Source organism: Mus musculus, chromosome 7 (genome assembly GCF_000001635.26).
Source record: "Mus musculus strain C57BL/6J chromosome 7, GRCm38.p6 C57BL/6J".
In the NCBI taxonomy this organism is placed as follows: Eukaryota; Metazoa; Chordata; class Mammalia; order Rodentia; family Muridae; genus Mus; species Mus musculus.
This window is the reverse complement of record NC_000073.6, coordinates 63,984,148-63,997,150: the sequence shown is the minus strand read 5'-3', so window position 1 is coordinate 63,997,150 and position 13,003 is coordinate 63,984,148. Positions and strand designations below refer to the sequence as shown.

Sequence of the window (13,003 nt, the reverse complement as noted above, 5' to 3'; positions counted from 1 at the left end):
CAAATCAGAGCATAACCACCACTTCAGACATTCACAACAACCAAGACACGCAGCCAGTCGGGGTGCCCATGGCCCAGTGAAGGGAATGTAGTGCATGCATACAGTGGCCTACTCTCCAGCCCACAGCAGAGAATAAGATCCTGCCACTTGTGTAACATGGACAGAACTGGAAGTCCTTATGATAAATGAAATCAGCCAGACACAGAGACGCAAATACCATATGGGCTCACTCCGATGAAGAACATTAAAAAGGCAATCTCAAAGAAACAGATTGTGGAAAGGTGGTTATCAGAAGCTGGGGAGGGAGGGTAAGTAACAAAATGGTGTTAGATAAGAGAAATAAGTTCTGGCGTCCTGGTGGCACAGAAGGTGACCAGTAACATTGTCAACCTGATGTAATCTAAAGTCATCTAGTGGATAGGCATGCCTGCGAGGGGTTACCTTGATAGCATCGACTTGAGATGGACTCACTCTGGATAGCACCATTCCCTAGTGGGATCCTGAACTGATAATTGGAGAAAGGGGTGCATACATTCACCTCTCTCTGTTCTTAGTTGTGGCTATGATATGACCAGCTGCTTCAAGTTCCTGCCTTTCACTATCATCAAAGGCTGTACCTGTTATGGTTTGTATATGCTAGGCCCAGGGAGTAGCACTATTAGAAGGTGAGGCCCTGTTGGAGTAAGTATGTCACTGTGGGTGTGGGCTTAAGACCCTCATCCTAGCTGCCTGGAAGTCAGTCTTACACTAGCAGCCTTCAGATGAAGCTGCAGAACTCTCAGCTCTGCCTGCAGAGTATTCTATCACTGGCAATGAGGAGAAAAAAACTAAGACGGATGCTCCTGTTTACAACAATGTATTCTATATTTCTTGAGTCTGTTGACCGGAGGCTGTGGTAGAGGCTGGAGCAAAGGACGCATTCTTCCAGGCCTTTCCCCTCTACAGGAATAAGGGAAGAAGCAAAGCCAGAGGCCCAAAGTTTCACATTTCAAAGAGAAGCTTCTAAGTTGGTGTGGAAATGTAGGAGCTGGTGAGAGCTGCACACCCTTAACTAACAAACTGTAAATTTGGATATCAGCTGTTTCACAAGGGGTAACTCAGGTCCTACCTGTCTCGAACCAGGTTTTGACTGAACTACACAGTAAACTGCAGCAATGTTGAGCTTCCTCTGGTAAATTCTTACAGTCTGTGTTATCCTAGTAATGTGGCCTTGAACTGTTAATAGTTATACTGATCTTTCTTTACTTTTTTTTTTTTTTCTGAGATGAGTTCTCTGTATAGTTCTGCCTGTCCTGGAACTGGCTTTGTAGATGAGGCTGGCCTCAAGCTCAGAGAGATACATCTGCCTCTATCTCTGCCTCTTGAGTGCTGACATCAAAGGCATGTCCCACCACACCCAGCTTTTTTTGTGTTCAAACATGGGAAAGTTAAGAAGCAGATAAATTCTTTTTTACTAAAAGTCTAAGAGTTTTTTATAAGCCAAGGCTGAGGCCTTGTTGAGGGAAGGGCTGAAAGAATCCCAAATGGTTTGGTAAGGAGTCCCTGTTACTCCTGTTGCTATTATAACCCAGAGGCTCTGGGCTCCCAAGGATGCTGCCTGGTTACTAGTCATCCTTTGGCCACCACTGTCCCCATGTGGTACAAATGCACAGGAGCCCATGGTGCTCAGAGGAGAGCAAAGGACATTACCCAGTCACAAGTCACATGTATCAGACACGTGCCCAACCACTGAAGCCCGAATCCTGACAGTAGGTCACAAGTCGAGAAAATATCACATTTACCCTTTATAACCATGCCCACTTTCTTGGCTCCCTAGGCTCATAGACCATGCCCAGGCTGTCCTGAGGCTGCCATACAGTAAGAAAGACCTTGATGGCCACATGAAAGGACAATAAGGAGGACTACACATGCACCAGGCAGGCAAAGGTATGCTTCCTAGACCTTCTAACCCAATCCAACTGCCAAACACAGAATAATAATTGTCATGTCCGCCAACACTTGTGATATGTGGCCTGTAGGATCTCATAACATAATAGGCTGCACAGCAACATGTGTGTCAAGTATGTAAGTTCTGTCCTCTAAGCCCCAGGGAATATGGGGAAGATGGCCTATCATCTTCTTAAAAAGACTGTCATTGATAAGATACCATTAGGCTATGCTGTGGCTTTGGTGCTTGGAGGTTATCATCAAAAACAAGCTGTTAAAAAGAAGGGTGAGGGCTGGAGAGATGGCTCAGCAGTTAAGAGCACTGGTTGCTCTTCCGAAGGTCCTGAGTTCAAATTCCAGCAACCACATAGTGGCTCACAACCATCTGTAATGAGATCTGACGCCCTCTTCTGGTGTGTCTGAAGACAGGTAAAGTGTACTTACATAAAATAATAAATAATTCTTTGGGCCAGAGCAAGCAGAGGTCCTGAGTTCAATTCCCAGCAACCACATGATGACTCACAACCATCTGTAATGCTACAGTGTATTCATATACATAATAAAAATAAATAAATCTTTTTTTAAAGAAGGAAGGCTGAGCTGGGAAAGGAGAGTGAAATGTAAATGTGATTGTTGTCAGTTTGACTGGATATGGGAACAACTAAGAGACACACCTCTGGGTAGGTCTTCAAGGGTATATCCTGGGCCCATTGGCTAAGACAGAAAAGCCCTTTCCTCGGAGTAGTAGAACCCACCATCTGCTGCCCAGACATAGAGAGGTGAGAAATACGTCTCATGTGCCTGCCTTGCACCTTGCTGGCAAGTGCAGCCTTTGGTTGCTGCCTCTGCTGCTGCCATCCTTAGCTGTTGCTTAACCCAGCTTCTTTGACCTTCCACCATGAACTAAAGATCAGATCTCCAGGAATCCTCCATAACTCAGTGCCAGCTTGGGATCATTGAGGTTTCTGGCCTTGGGGACTGAGCAGGTCGCAGTTCTCAGTCTGGCCAGGGTGCAGACTTTCATTGCTAGACTACCCAGCACATATCCTATAAGACAATCTAATACATTTCCTTTGTTTTATATGCTCACTCAGTTCTGTTCCCCTACATAACCCTGACTGTCACAGAATTCATGGGATAAGAAGGGGATTCCCACGAACCTAGGGGACAGAATCCAAGCATCCGTAGTCGGTCAACATTCAGAAGTACAGCTAGCCGGGTTGAGAACTCCAGTTGAGAGGGGGATTAGCTCAAATGGTAGAGCGCTCGCTTAGCATGTGAGAGGTAGCAGGATTGATGCCCGCATCCTCCAGTTCCCTTTCCCAGCACTCGGGAGGCAGAGGCAGGCAGATTTCTGATTTCGAGGCCAGCCTGGTCTACAAAGTGAGTTCCAGGACAGCCAGGGCTATACAGAGAAACCCTGTCTCAAAAAAACAAAAACAAACAAACAAACAAACAAACAAAAGAAACTCCAGTTGTTTTCTTGGGTTTTTCTGTTGTTGCTGTTTTTGTTGTTGTTGTCGGTGGTGGTGGTGTTTTTTTTTTTTAATTTACTTATTTTTAGTATGTGTATATGTATGGGTATGTACACATAGGTACACATATGGAGAGCAGAAGAGGGAGTTGGATTCCCTGGAGCTGGAATCACACGTGTCTGTAAGTCATCCTACATAGGTGCTGGGCCATGAACTCAGGTCCTCTGGGAGAGCAGTACACAAAGTACATCTTAACTGCAAAGAGGTGGATCTCTCCAGCCTGCAAAGTCCTGTTCTTAATTCTTGGTTATTCTATGGCTTGAGCGTGACCTCTAAATAATCAGGCGTAGGAACGTTAGTTCCTCTGTGCTGTGGGGCGGGGAATGGATCACCAAGGCAGATGTCTCAGAAGAATGTATTAGCTATAGTGGAGGCTAGACCTCTCTGTCTTGTGCACGCATACTTTCTCTATCTTTCAGCTTCTACCTGCCTAGGAAGCGGCAGGTAGCCATCTCCAGCTGTGGCCATATGACCTTGAACTTTCCAGCCTTGGAGACTGTGAACCTAAAATAATCAGTCTTCTTTCTTTACTTTGTCTCGTGTATCAGACAGTCCTTAGAAAATGGACTCATGGCTTGGCCAAGGTTGAGAGCCACACTGACAATTTGTTGCAGAGGCTGAAGATGAAAATCAGACAGTGGACCGCTGACTAAGGTGGACCATGAGCCAAGCCAGTATTTAACTCCAGCCACAAGGCTATGGGACAAAAGTAAACAAGAAGGTTCTAGAAGAAGGGCTAGAGCCACAGGATTGGACATGCACCTCCTACCCTGCCTGTGAGGAACTATTCCTTCTATCTAGATTTGGCATTTGCAGTGGTCAAGAGATAAAAGACAAACTACACTAAACTATGGGGAAAATCTCTAGACACCCTGACCAACCTCCTCCTGGCTCTCTTCATCTTTGCCAGCTGTGAGAAGTAGAGACCTATAGTCCACATCTCTGATTCCCCAGGCTAGTGTCTGGCACGGATCTACAAATACCAGCACGTTGACCTCCTGGGTTGCAAAGCTTGATTAGGAGGCCCAAATGTAATCCAGGTTGGCTGGGAACAAAGGAACATGGGGCACTCCCTGGGTGGCCTGGCCTTCCAGGGAGGCTCTAGGTGGCCCAAGTTTTCAATCCCAGCTCCAGCCTTCTTGGCTTTGGTTTCAAAGACCACCAGTGCAAAGTGAAATGGATACTATCACCGTGTATGGCCACGGTCTGAAACGTGAAATGGCATATGGTCCTGGCGGGGATCAGGGAGTGGTAGGCATAGCCTCAAAGCCTGCGTCAGCGACGCCTTTCCCGAACCCAGTGGGTGTGTGTTGCAGGAACAGTGGGCTTTCCAATGCAGGAAGCAGCAGGGCAGTGGGTTTTCTCCACTCTGTGGCAGGTTGATCCATTTGGCAGAGGCCTGGCAGGCCCAGATGGTAAGAGGCCTGGAAGTCAGGGCTAAATTTGGACTTGGACAGAAAGGTAAATTTTCAGGAGGCCTCTGAAGAAGGCTGCTATTGGTGATTTAAAAAAAATAAATAAATAGCGCGCGCGCGCACACACACACACACACACACACACACACACGCACGCATGCGCGGGTGGGATTGCGGGGGGGGGGGGGGGGGGCAGATAGAGAATGAATTAGGGAAAGGGTAGCCTTGGCTCCAGAGCTGCCCTGGGAGGCAGGTGGATGTCACTGGGCTCCAGGCTTGGGCAGGCTAATCCCTTACATCATGTTCTCCAAGGCTCCTCCCTTCTTGGCCCTGACTGCCAACTCACAAGGGTGGTTTCCACAGAAGCCCCCCCACCCCACCCCTGAGCATCCAATATGGCCTGCCCCTGCAGGTACAGGAGCCTGGTGCCACCCGCACATGGGCCAGGTGGAGCTGCACCTTGGCCAGGAACCTGCGCAGGAGGAGCAGCTGGCCACCCTGCTCGGGGTGAGGAGAGGAAGCTATTTTGGGTTGAAACCCAGGCTGTGTGAATGCTGTCTACAAAGGAGCTTCTACCCACAGCCTGGGGAACACCATCTGCCCTGAAGAGCGGGCTGCACATGCCAACACGCGGACTTCAAACTCAAGCCCCTTGCAGCTCCATGGAGCCCTGTCTGGGCCCAACCACTCCAGCTTTTTCCTCAAGCCTGGCCTGGCCCTTGCTGTCATGAGGCCTGAGCAGCTGTAAAAGAGACACAGCCATTCCCTTTGTAGTCGGCTTCACCTCCCAAAACTGAAAGGGAGGGTGGGCAGTTTAATCTTATCTTGCCTTACAGAAATGGTAAGTGGGGTACTCAAGAGCAGCTGCTATGGGGTACAGGAGATAGACTACTCCCAGGACTGCCTCATGTAGCAGGGATACCAGGCCTGGTTCCCCATGGTCTTCTCTAATAGACACAATGGAGACCCTGCCATCTCTACACCGAGTCAGTTCAGACTGGCCCAGTCCTGAAGGCTTCTCGATGCTCCCCATGGCCCTGTGCTTGGATAACCAACGAAATGGGAATGATTAGGGTCCCTTGTTGGAAGCCTAGGCTCATCACTCACACACTCACCTTGGTGGTACATCTGCCCTAAATGCGCCTCTCCTTCAACCTGGATCCTCTGCCTGAGAACCGGCATGGGATGAGAGGGTTTGGGAAAAGGGTGCTTCTAGTCTCTTTGATGTCCATCCAGGGTATTAATTTTTGGAACTGGGTAGTACCCTAGCTGACTTCCCACGAGCCCACCTCTTTGGATGGTGGCCCCAGCTGTTATCCAGCTGGCCACTCACTGAGATAATTGTAGCCACCTTGCTTCTGACAATAAAGTGGCACCACCTGTCAACTACTCTATGGCCACCCTGTCACCCACAGCAGCTTTACTGTCATCCCTGGCCCTCAAAAGGCAGTCACACTGAGTTTCTCAACAATGCTTCCTCTTTGACACATTAGTAAATGCAGCAACCTGGGTTTGGACCTCACCTCTCCTCGCTTTTCTCCTCATGGTCCTGGCATTCCTCAGCGTGTAGTTTGGGCTGTCCCTTCCCAGCTACTCCAAGAGTCATCCTATAACACGGGAGCAATGTTGCCCCAGGTCCCTGCCTGAATAGGAAGTTCTGCCTCAGGGAAGGGCTGCCTATGGGGATGGTTCTAACCCATCCGCACTTCCATTCTTCCTGGGTCTGGGCACAGGCTATTGTTCTAGGTGGTGCCTGGACCTGTGAAATCTGCAGCCCGAAACTCCTCCCTCCCCTGTGACACCTGCTGCAAACCATGGAGGAAGCTGCGGATGGTAGGCACACAAAGTGAAGTCGGCCAGTTACAGAGGACATACCCAGATAGCTCTCTCTGCTCATCCAAAGTGTCCAGAGCCCTCAGTTTCATGGAGAGGTGGGGAAGATGGTTGTCTGGAGCTGGGAGGGAAGTTGGGAAGTTTGTTGCTTAACCAGGCAGAGTTTCCGTTTTGCAAGAGAAAAAGACTTCTGTGGTTTGGATGCTATGCTAGCTAGTTTTAGGTCACCTTGACACAGCTGATAGTCATCTGAGAGGAGGGAATCTCAAAGGAAGAAAATGCCCCCATAAGATCTGGCTTTAGGCAAGCCCATAGGACATTTTCTTAACTAGTGATCATTGGGTAAGGCCCAGCCTATTGTAAATGGGCTATTGGCTCTGGGTTCTATACAAAAGCAGGATGAGCAAGCCCTGAGGAACTAGCCAGTAAGCAGCATAGCTATATGGTCACTGTGTCAGCTCCAGATTCCAGGTTCCTGTCCTGTTGGACTTCCTGTCCTGACTTCCTCTGGTGATAAACAGTAATGTGAAAGTGTTGGTCATGGTGTTTCATCAGAGCACTAGTAACTGTAACCAGGACAGATGTGATGGTCACACAGCACTATAAGTCTGCTGACCACCTCTGGCCTATGCACTTAAAAGTGATTTATTTGTTTTACATTGTCTGTTTATTTTTAATTTCTCAAGACAGGGTTTCTCTGCATAACCCTGGCTGTCCTGGAACTTGTTCTATAGACCAAGTTGGCCTTGAACTCAGAGATCCACCTGCCTCTGCCTCCCAAGTGGTAGGATTAAAGGAGTGTGCTGACAGGCTTATATGTATTTTCTAACAATTAGCCATTAAACATGCTCACACATGCATGCATACACACACACACACACACACACACACACCCCAAAACAAACAAAACAACTTGCCTCCTACACTAGATTTTTCATTGCTGCTACAAATGCCTGAGATAAATATGTCAGAGGAGGAGAGACCCATTTGGGCTCCCAGATGAAGTTCTGGTCCATTGCTGTGGCCTTGTGGGGAGAGAGAATTTCACAGCTGTGCAAAGAGGGATCTGGGTAAAGGTTTAGCTACTGAGACCATATTCCCAATGGCCCACTTATTTCACGGAGGCTCTGCTGCTGGAAGTTTCCATCACCTGCCAGTAATGCCATTAATAGGAACCCATCAGTGACTAACCTATTTGGTCAGAGCCCTCAGGAACTAGCTGGTAACCCTCGATGATTTGCTCCACCAGCTGAGGAACAAGTCTGACACTTCATGTCCAGACTGTAATGCCTCCCTCAAAGGGTTCTGCACCCCCCCAGCTGGCTGCATGGGGGTCTGTTCCTCCCTGCCTATCAGTAATCTCATACTGAGAGGCCACAGAAGCAGGTTCTGTGAGATGAACATTATCTGGTTAGACTCTTATCCTTCTTGAGACCATTACATGGTTATCAAGTGGGACGAGAATGGTCACTTCTATGGGGCTGTTATACTCACAGGAGCCTGCAGCTCCCACACCTCCCAATTGCAGACCACAGCAGGCAGGAGCTGAGGATTCCACAATACCCATATAGCCTTGTCCTCCAAACCAGCCTTTCACACTCCTCCTACCCAACTACCCCCCAGCTGCCAAGAATTAGGGTTTCCCTGGATGCTGCAGGGAGACCCTCTCTTTCATATTTTAATTTAATCAGTCTTCTCTCTTCTTCATGAGAGTAGTATTCAGAGAAGACTGTTGTCCCAGCTCTAGACCCCTGGAACTACTCACAGGTCAGGATGCTGCATCAGCCAGCAGGCCCCCTTCGCCCAAGGTCCCTCCTGATAGTGACTGTTTTGCTGGGTACATGCTATCTGGGACCCGGGGTTGGCCCTAGGCTCTGGCTTCTGACAAGCAGTGCCATGCAAAGTTGGGTGTCTTGAAAAGCATGCCTGTAAAGAACAAGAAGAATGGACCATGCACCAGGAGAGAGGACCAGGGAGTCCCAGCATTCCTTAGGAAGATGAACCTCCAGGGCTGAGATCTGCACCATGGAAATTAGTGGAGCACTGGACACAGATGAGGTGGAGTGAGTCTCGCGCTAGGGCTTCCCTTGAAAGCAGAATGTAATTCCTGGGGAAGAAGAAAGGGTAATCCACTGACAGCCTGTTCCTGGCAGTAGGAATGAACCACTAAGGACAAGGGAGACCCTCTCTATACTCCCATCTCTAGCTCAGTCTACTTTCCATTCGCTTCCAGTTTGGATTCTTTCCTCACCGTAAGGCCATGAGAGACTTATCTCAGGTTCCATTCTGTAGCAGCCCCCTCAACTCCCACAGGCCACCACCTTGTCTGAGAGCTGGGAGCAGATTCTCTAAGAGGCAGGGGAAAGACCTTGCAGACAGGGCCAGTGCTGTGGAAGGCCAGGTGGCTGTACATTCTCTCAGATGCAGGCCAGGGCATTGAACTCTTCATGCTTCGATCCTTGTAAAGGAAGTGGACAATGGAGGAGAGAGCCTGTGAGAGCCTCTCGGAGCTAACATCCTCCTATCTCTAATAAAGGCTGTGGCCATCTGTCCCCATCCCAGCGTTGAGGCACCTTTGCTAGGCAGGGCTCAGCCTGGTTCCCAAAGGTTGAATAACAGGCACCCCACACATGCAAGCCAAAGCCTGGTTATTTAATGAGAGCTGCACCTGTCCCCCAGGTACTCTTGAGCCTAATAATGTGTAATTTTTCAGTAATATACTATTGGCTGGACATCATATCATTCACCTATAATCCCAATGCTAAGGAGTCGGAGACAGGAGAATGTAGTTCTAGAACTACATAGCTACACCTAGCCTCAAGCCAAGCAAATAGCATTGTTCCTATATCGTGAGCCAGGTTGTTTGCACCCTCCCTGCACCTTGCTTTCCTCCACTTACACCTCCTTTTCTTAGGAATAAACCAAAGAGCAGCAGCATAGTCCTGCCCAGAGTCTCTCACCTGCTTTCTGCTACCTGGACTCCAGCAAACCAGCCAAACCGACAAAAGGGACTGCTGCTGGTCAATTGGGAGTGTTCAACTTAAACGCAAAGGTTCCTTTGATTTCCCAAATCTGGCCTATGAGACTGACTTGGGAACCTTACACCAAACACAAGCCGCCCTCTCTCTGCACCGATCTTTGTAGCTCCATAGTGGCCATGGTTGACACCAACTGTCCTCCCGCGATTTAGATATCCTGTCATAGTTTTTCCAGCAGAGCCAAATGAGGTTGAATTGTCACCTGTCCCCAGCTTCCCGAACAGTGTTTGAAGTTCATTTCCTGTGTTTTGTTTTGCTCTGAGAGTTAGAAATGAACCCTGCCCCCAATGCCAGAGCAAGCAACGCAAGCAGGGCTGGGCTTTCCATCTGCCTGGGGCTCAGGGAGTTCCTAGGTGGCCCCTCCCACCCTCATGTCCTACCTCCTGTGCAGGGAGCCGGCTCACAAGCCACTGGGGACCCATCTGGCTGCTTGTTTGGGTGAGAGCCCTGTGTTCAGAGGCCCTGCAGGCAGCCCTGGCAGAGGGAAGGCCTTGCCAAGTGAGTGTCAAGCAGCAGCTGGGCACACAGTCCACATGCCACACTGCAGGAGGTTCCAGACCTCCCCCTGTGCCCTTGGGGAGCCACCTCCCTAATAATTCCTCCCCTGGTTCCCTGGGGAAGGGTGGGAGAACACAGGATAATTGTCGCAGATCATGTGCTGGAGAGAGAGCCACACAGACCTGAGGCTGGGGGAAAGCGAGCGATGAAAACAGCTCTTTGTCTGCAGCCTCCATACACTGGGCTTGTGTTTCTGCGTTATGACAATTGGGTGAAACATTAGACTAGGGCATCAATTATTCAGATTTCACTGTGAGGTCAGAACATAGCAGCTCCGACCTGCCCCTACCCAGCGGGAGTCAGGTCGGAGAGGGAGGCAGAGGAGACTTAGCTAAGCTCCACACCCTCAGGTCCCAGCTGCTCGGCACCCATTAACTTAGCCACCCATTAACTTAGCCTCTTCTACTGGTACCAACCGAAGCGTTTCCACTGCCTCTGCAAGCATCTGGATAGCATGGAGCACATTCAAAGCATCAATTCACTGTCTGTCAGAAACTGCAGTCTGGAAAATTCCCTGGTGTTCTGATGTCTCTGATACACACAAGACACAGAGCACATATGCACATGCTCACACACGTGCACGCACACACACCAGCATTCATATACACACGCATGCATGAATATACACACACATGCACTGAGTGCAGCATTTGTCTTTCTTGTTCCCTCTGCATCTCACAAAGCATCATTGGGGTGTGGCTGGGTTATATCCCACCCTGTCACAAACCACACATTTCCCTGGAAGCCCTTCAACTTGCCCCCCCACCCCCCCACCCCATCCCCCCCACCATCCCCCTACCCCCCCCCCACCCCCGTGATCTGTGCAGGCTGTGTCTTCACAGATACTCCCCGTTCACCAAGTTTCCTGTTTGGCCCCTCCCCCTTTACCTCCCTGTGGTGTTTTGAGAAAAAGATCTTTAATTTTCACAGATATGGGGACTCTGCACATGTCTCGGTGTGACCAATTTCTCTTTTCATTCCTTTGCAGTCAGACACATTGTTCTTATGATTTCCAGCCTTCTTCCATGTCTTAAGACTTCTTGGCTGATTCCCTTGTGTGTCTGTTTTAGTGACCATGAAAACCAGGTACCTTCTGCATCTTAGGGGTGAAAAACTGCATCAGTGTCTCCGGGTCAGGCAGACTTCCGCGACACAGGTCTCCAGGAGAACCGAGAGATGGTATTGTCTCTAAGCCTCTTGAAGCTCTGTGATTGTGAGCATGTGCATTAAAATGGTATCTTCCTCTTCTCGGTCCACCATAGGAAAGTACCTTAGGCTGGCTACTTTAAGTACAGACTCTTTCATTCCCATCTCAAGGCTGGGAAGGGTGCTGGCACGACTGGGTAATGGGTAATGGTGAAGTGAAGCTCTATTTCCTGGCTGGGGATGGCTTCCCGCTATGTGTTCACGCAACCTTTCCTCGGCTTGACGCAAGATGCAAACTCCAAGAGGCTCAGAACACACATGGAGGCAGCGTGGGGTGGGATGTGGGGTTGGGGGAGACACATGAGTACCATATTTTCATTGGTTGTAAGAGCACATCCTTCCATCTCAGACTCTTCTCTAGAGCCTCTCTCAACCTCAGTGACTTGCTCAAGACCCTGGGTAGAACTAAACAGAGAGATTTTCTGGTAAAGCACTTCAGTCTGTGATAGCTTGTTTGGGGTTTTGTTGTTGCTGTTGCTTGCTTGTTTCTTTGTTTGTTTGTTGTCACTAGGGCATATATCTGAGGGCAAGTCTGTCCTGGAATTTAAGATTTTCCTGCTGTTGCTTCAGTATACTCTGGCTATGTCTTTTTTTTTTTTTTAAACAAAGGACACTTCTAGCTAGGTGTGGGGGTGCACCCCTTTAATCCCAGCATTCAGAAGGTAGAGGCAGACAGATCTCTGTGAGTTGAAAGCCAGCCTGATCTACATAGTGAATTCCAGGACTATGTCTAGAGTCTCTGTCTCAAAAAAAGCAAGCAAGCAAGCAAGCAAACAAACAAACAAGGACACTTTTAATTGCATGCAACTCCCCTCCTTATGTCCAGTAACATTCTTCTTTCTGAGGACTACTTTATCCAATATTAATGAAGCAATTCAGACTGCCAAGGTCAGTGTTCCCAAGATACATATGTCTGTATACTTTGATGGTTTGACTCCTGGGGGTTCCATTTAAAACTTATTTATAAATATGATTAGTGGGCAGTACATTGGAGTTAGCATTAAAAAGTACTAGAATGGGCTGGGGTTGTGGATCAGAGGCAATGCTAGCCCATCCGGGACTGAACCAGTTCCTGCAATTTGTCTTCTGACTTCCACATGTACACCATAGCACACCATCCCCCCCAAACCACCACCGAACCCACAGAGATCCACCTGCCCCTGCTTCCTGAGTGGCAGGGTTAAAGGTACATGTGACCACAGCCAGCTGAAAAAAAAAAGTTGCATTTTGCTCCTAGGACTTTAAAAATATACATCTGACTCTTTGCTGCCTACACTGTTTCTGACAGACATTATTATTTTGTTCCCCATACAGAACGTACCATTCCAAGAAAAAAAGGGAGGGCTTCAAATAGACTTAGAACAGTTTTGGGTTCATACCAAAATTGGGGACCGGCACCAAGATGTTCAAATGCCCCACCAAGTCATCCATGTCACATCTCTCACTATCAATGTTGTCGCCTGTGTGGAGTCAGTGAAACTGGTGGAAAATC

The 13,003-nt window shown here is 48.8% G+C and overlaps 1 long non-coding RNA gene across 1 annotated transcript in view; it reads right to left on the bottom strand.

The window, feature by feature from the left end:
- Positions 1-10,316, bottom strand: part of Gm32633 (predicted gene, 32633) — a 34,575-nt gene extending 24,259 nt beyond the window's left edge. Inside the window, exon 1 of the long non-coding RNA NR_169109.1 lies at positions 10,128-10,316. This is a non-coding gene — a long non-coding RNA (predicted gene, 32633). The remainder of the gene's footprint in view (positions 1-10,127) is intronic.
- Positions 10,317-13,003: the final 2,687 nt, after the last annotated feature.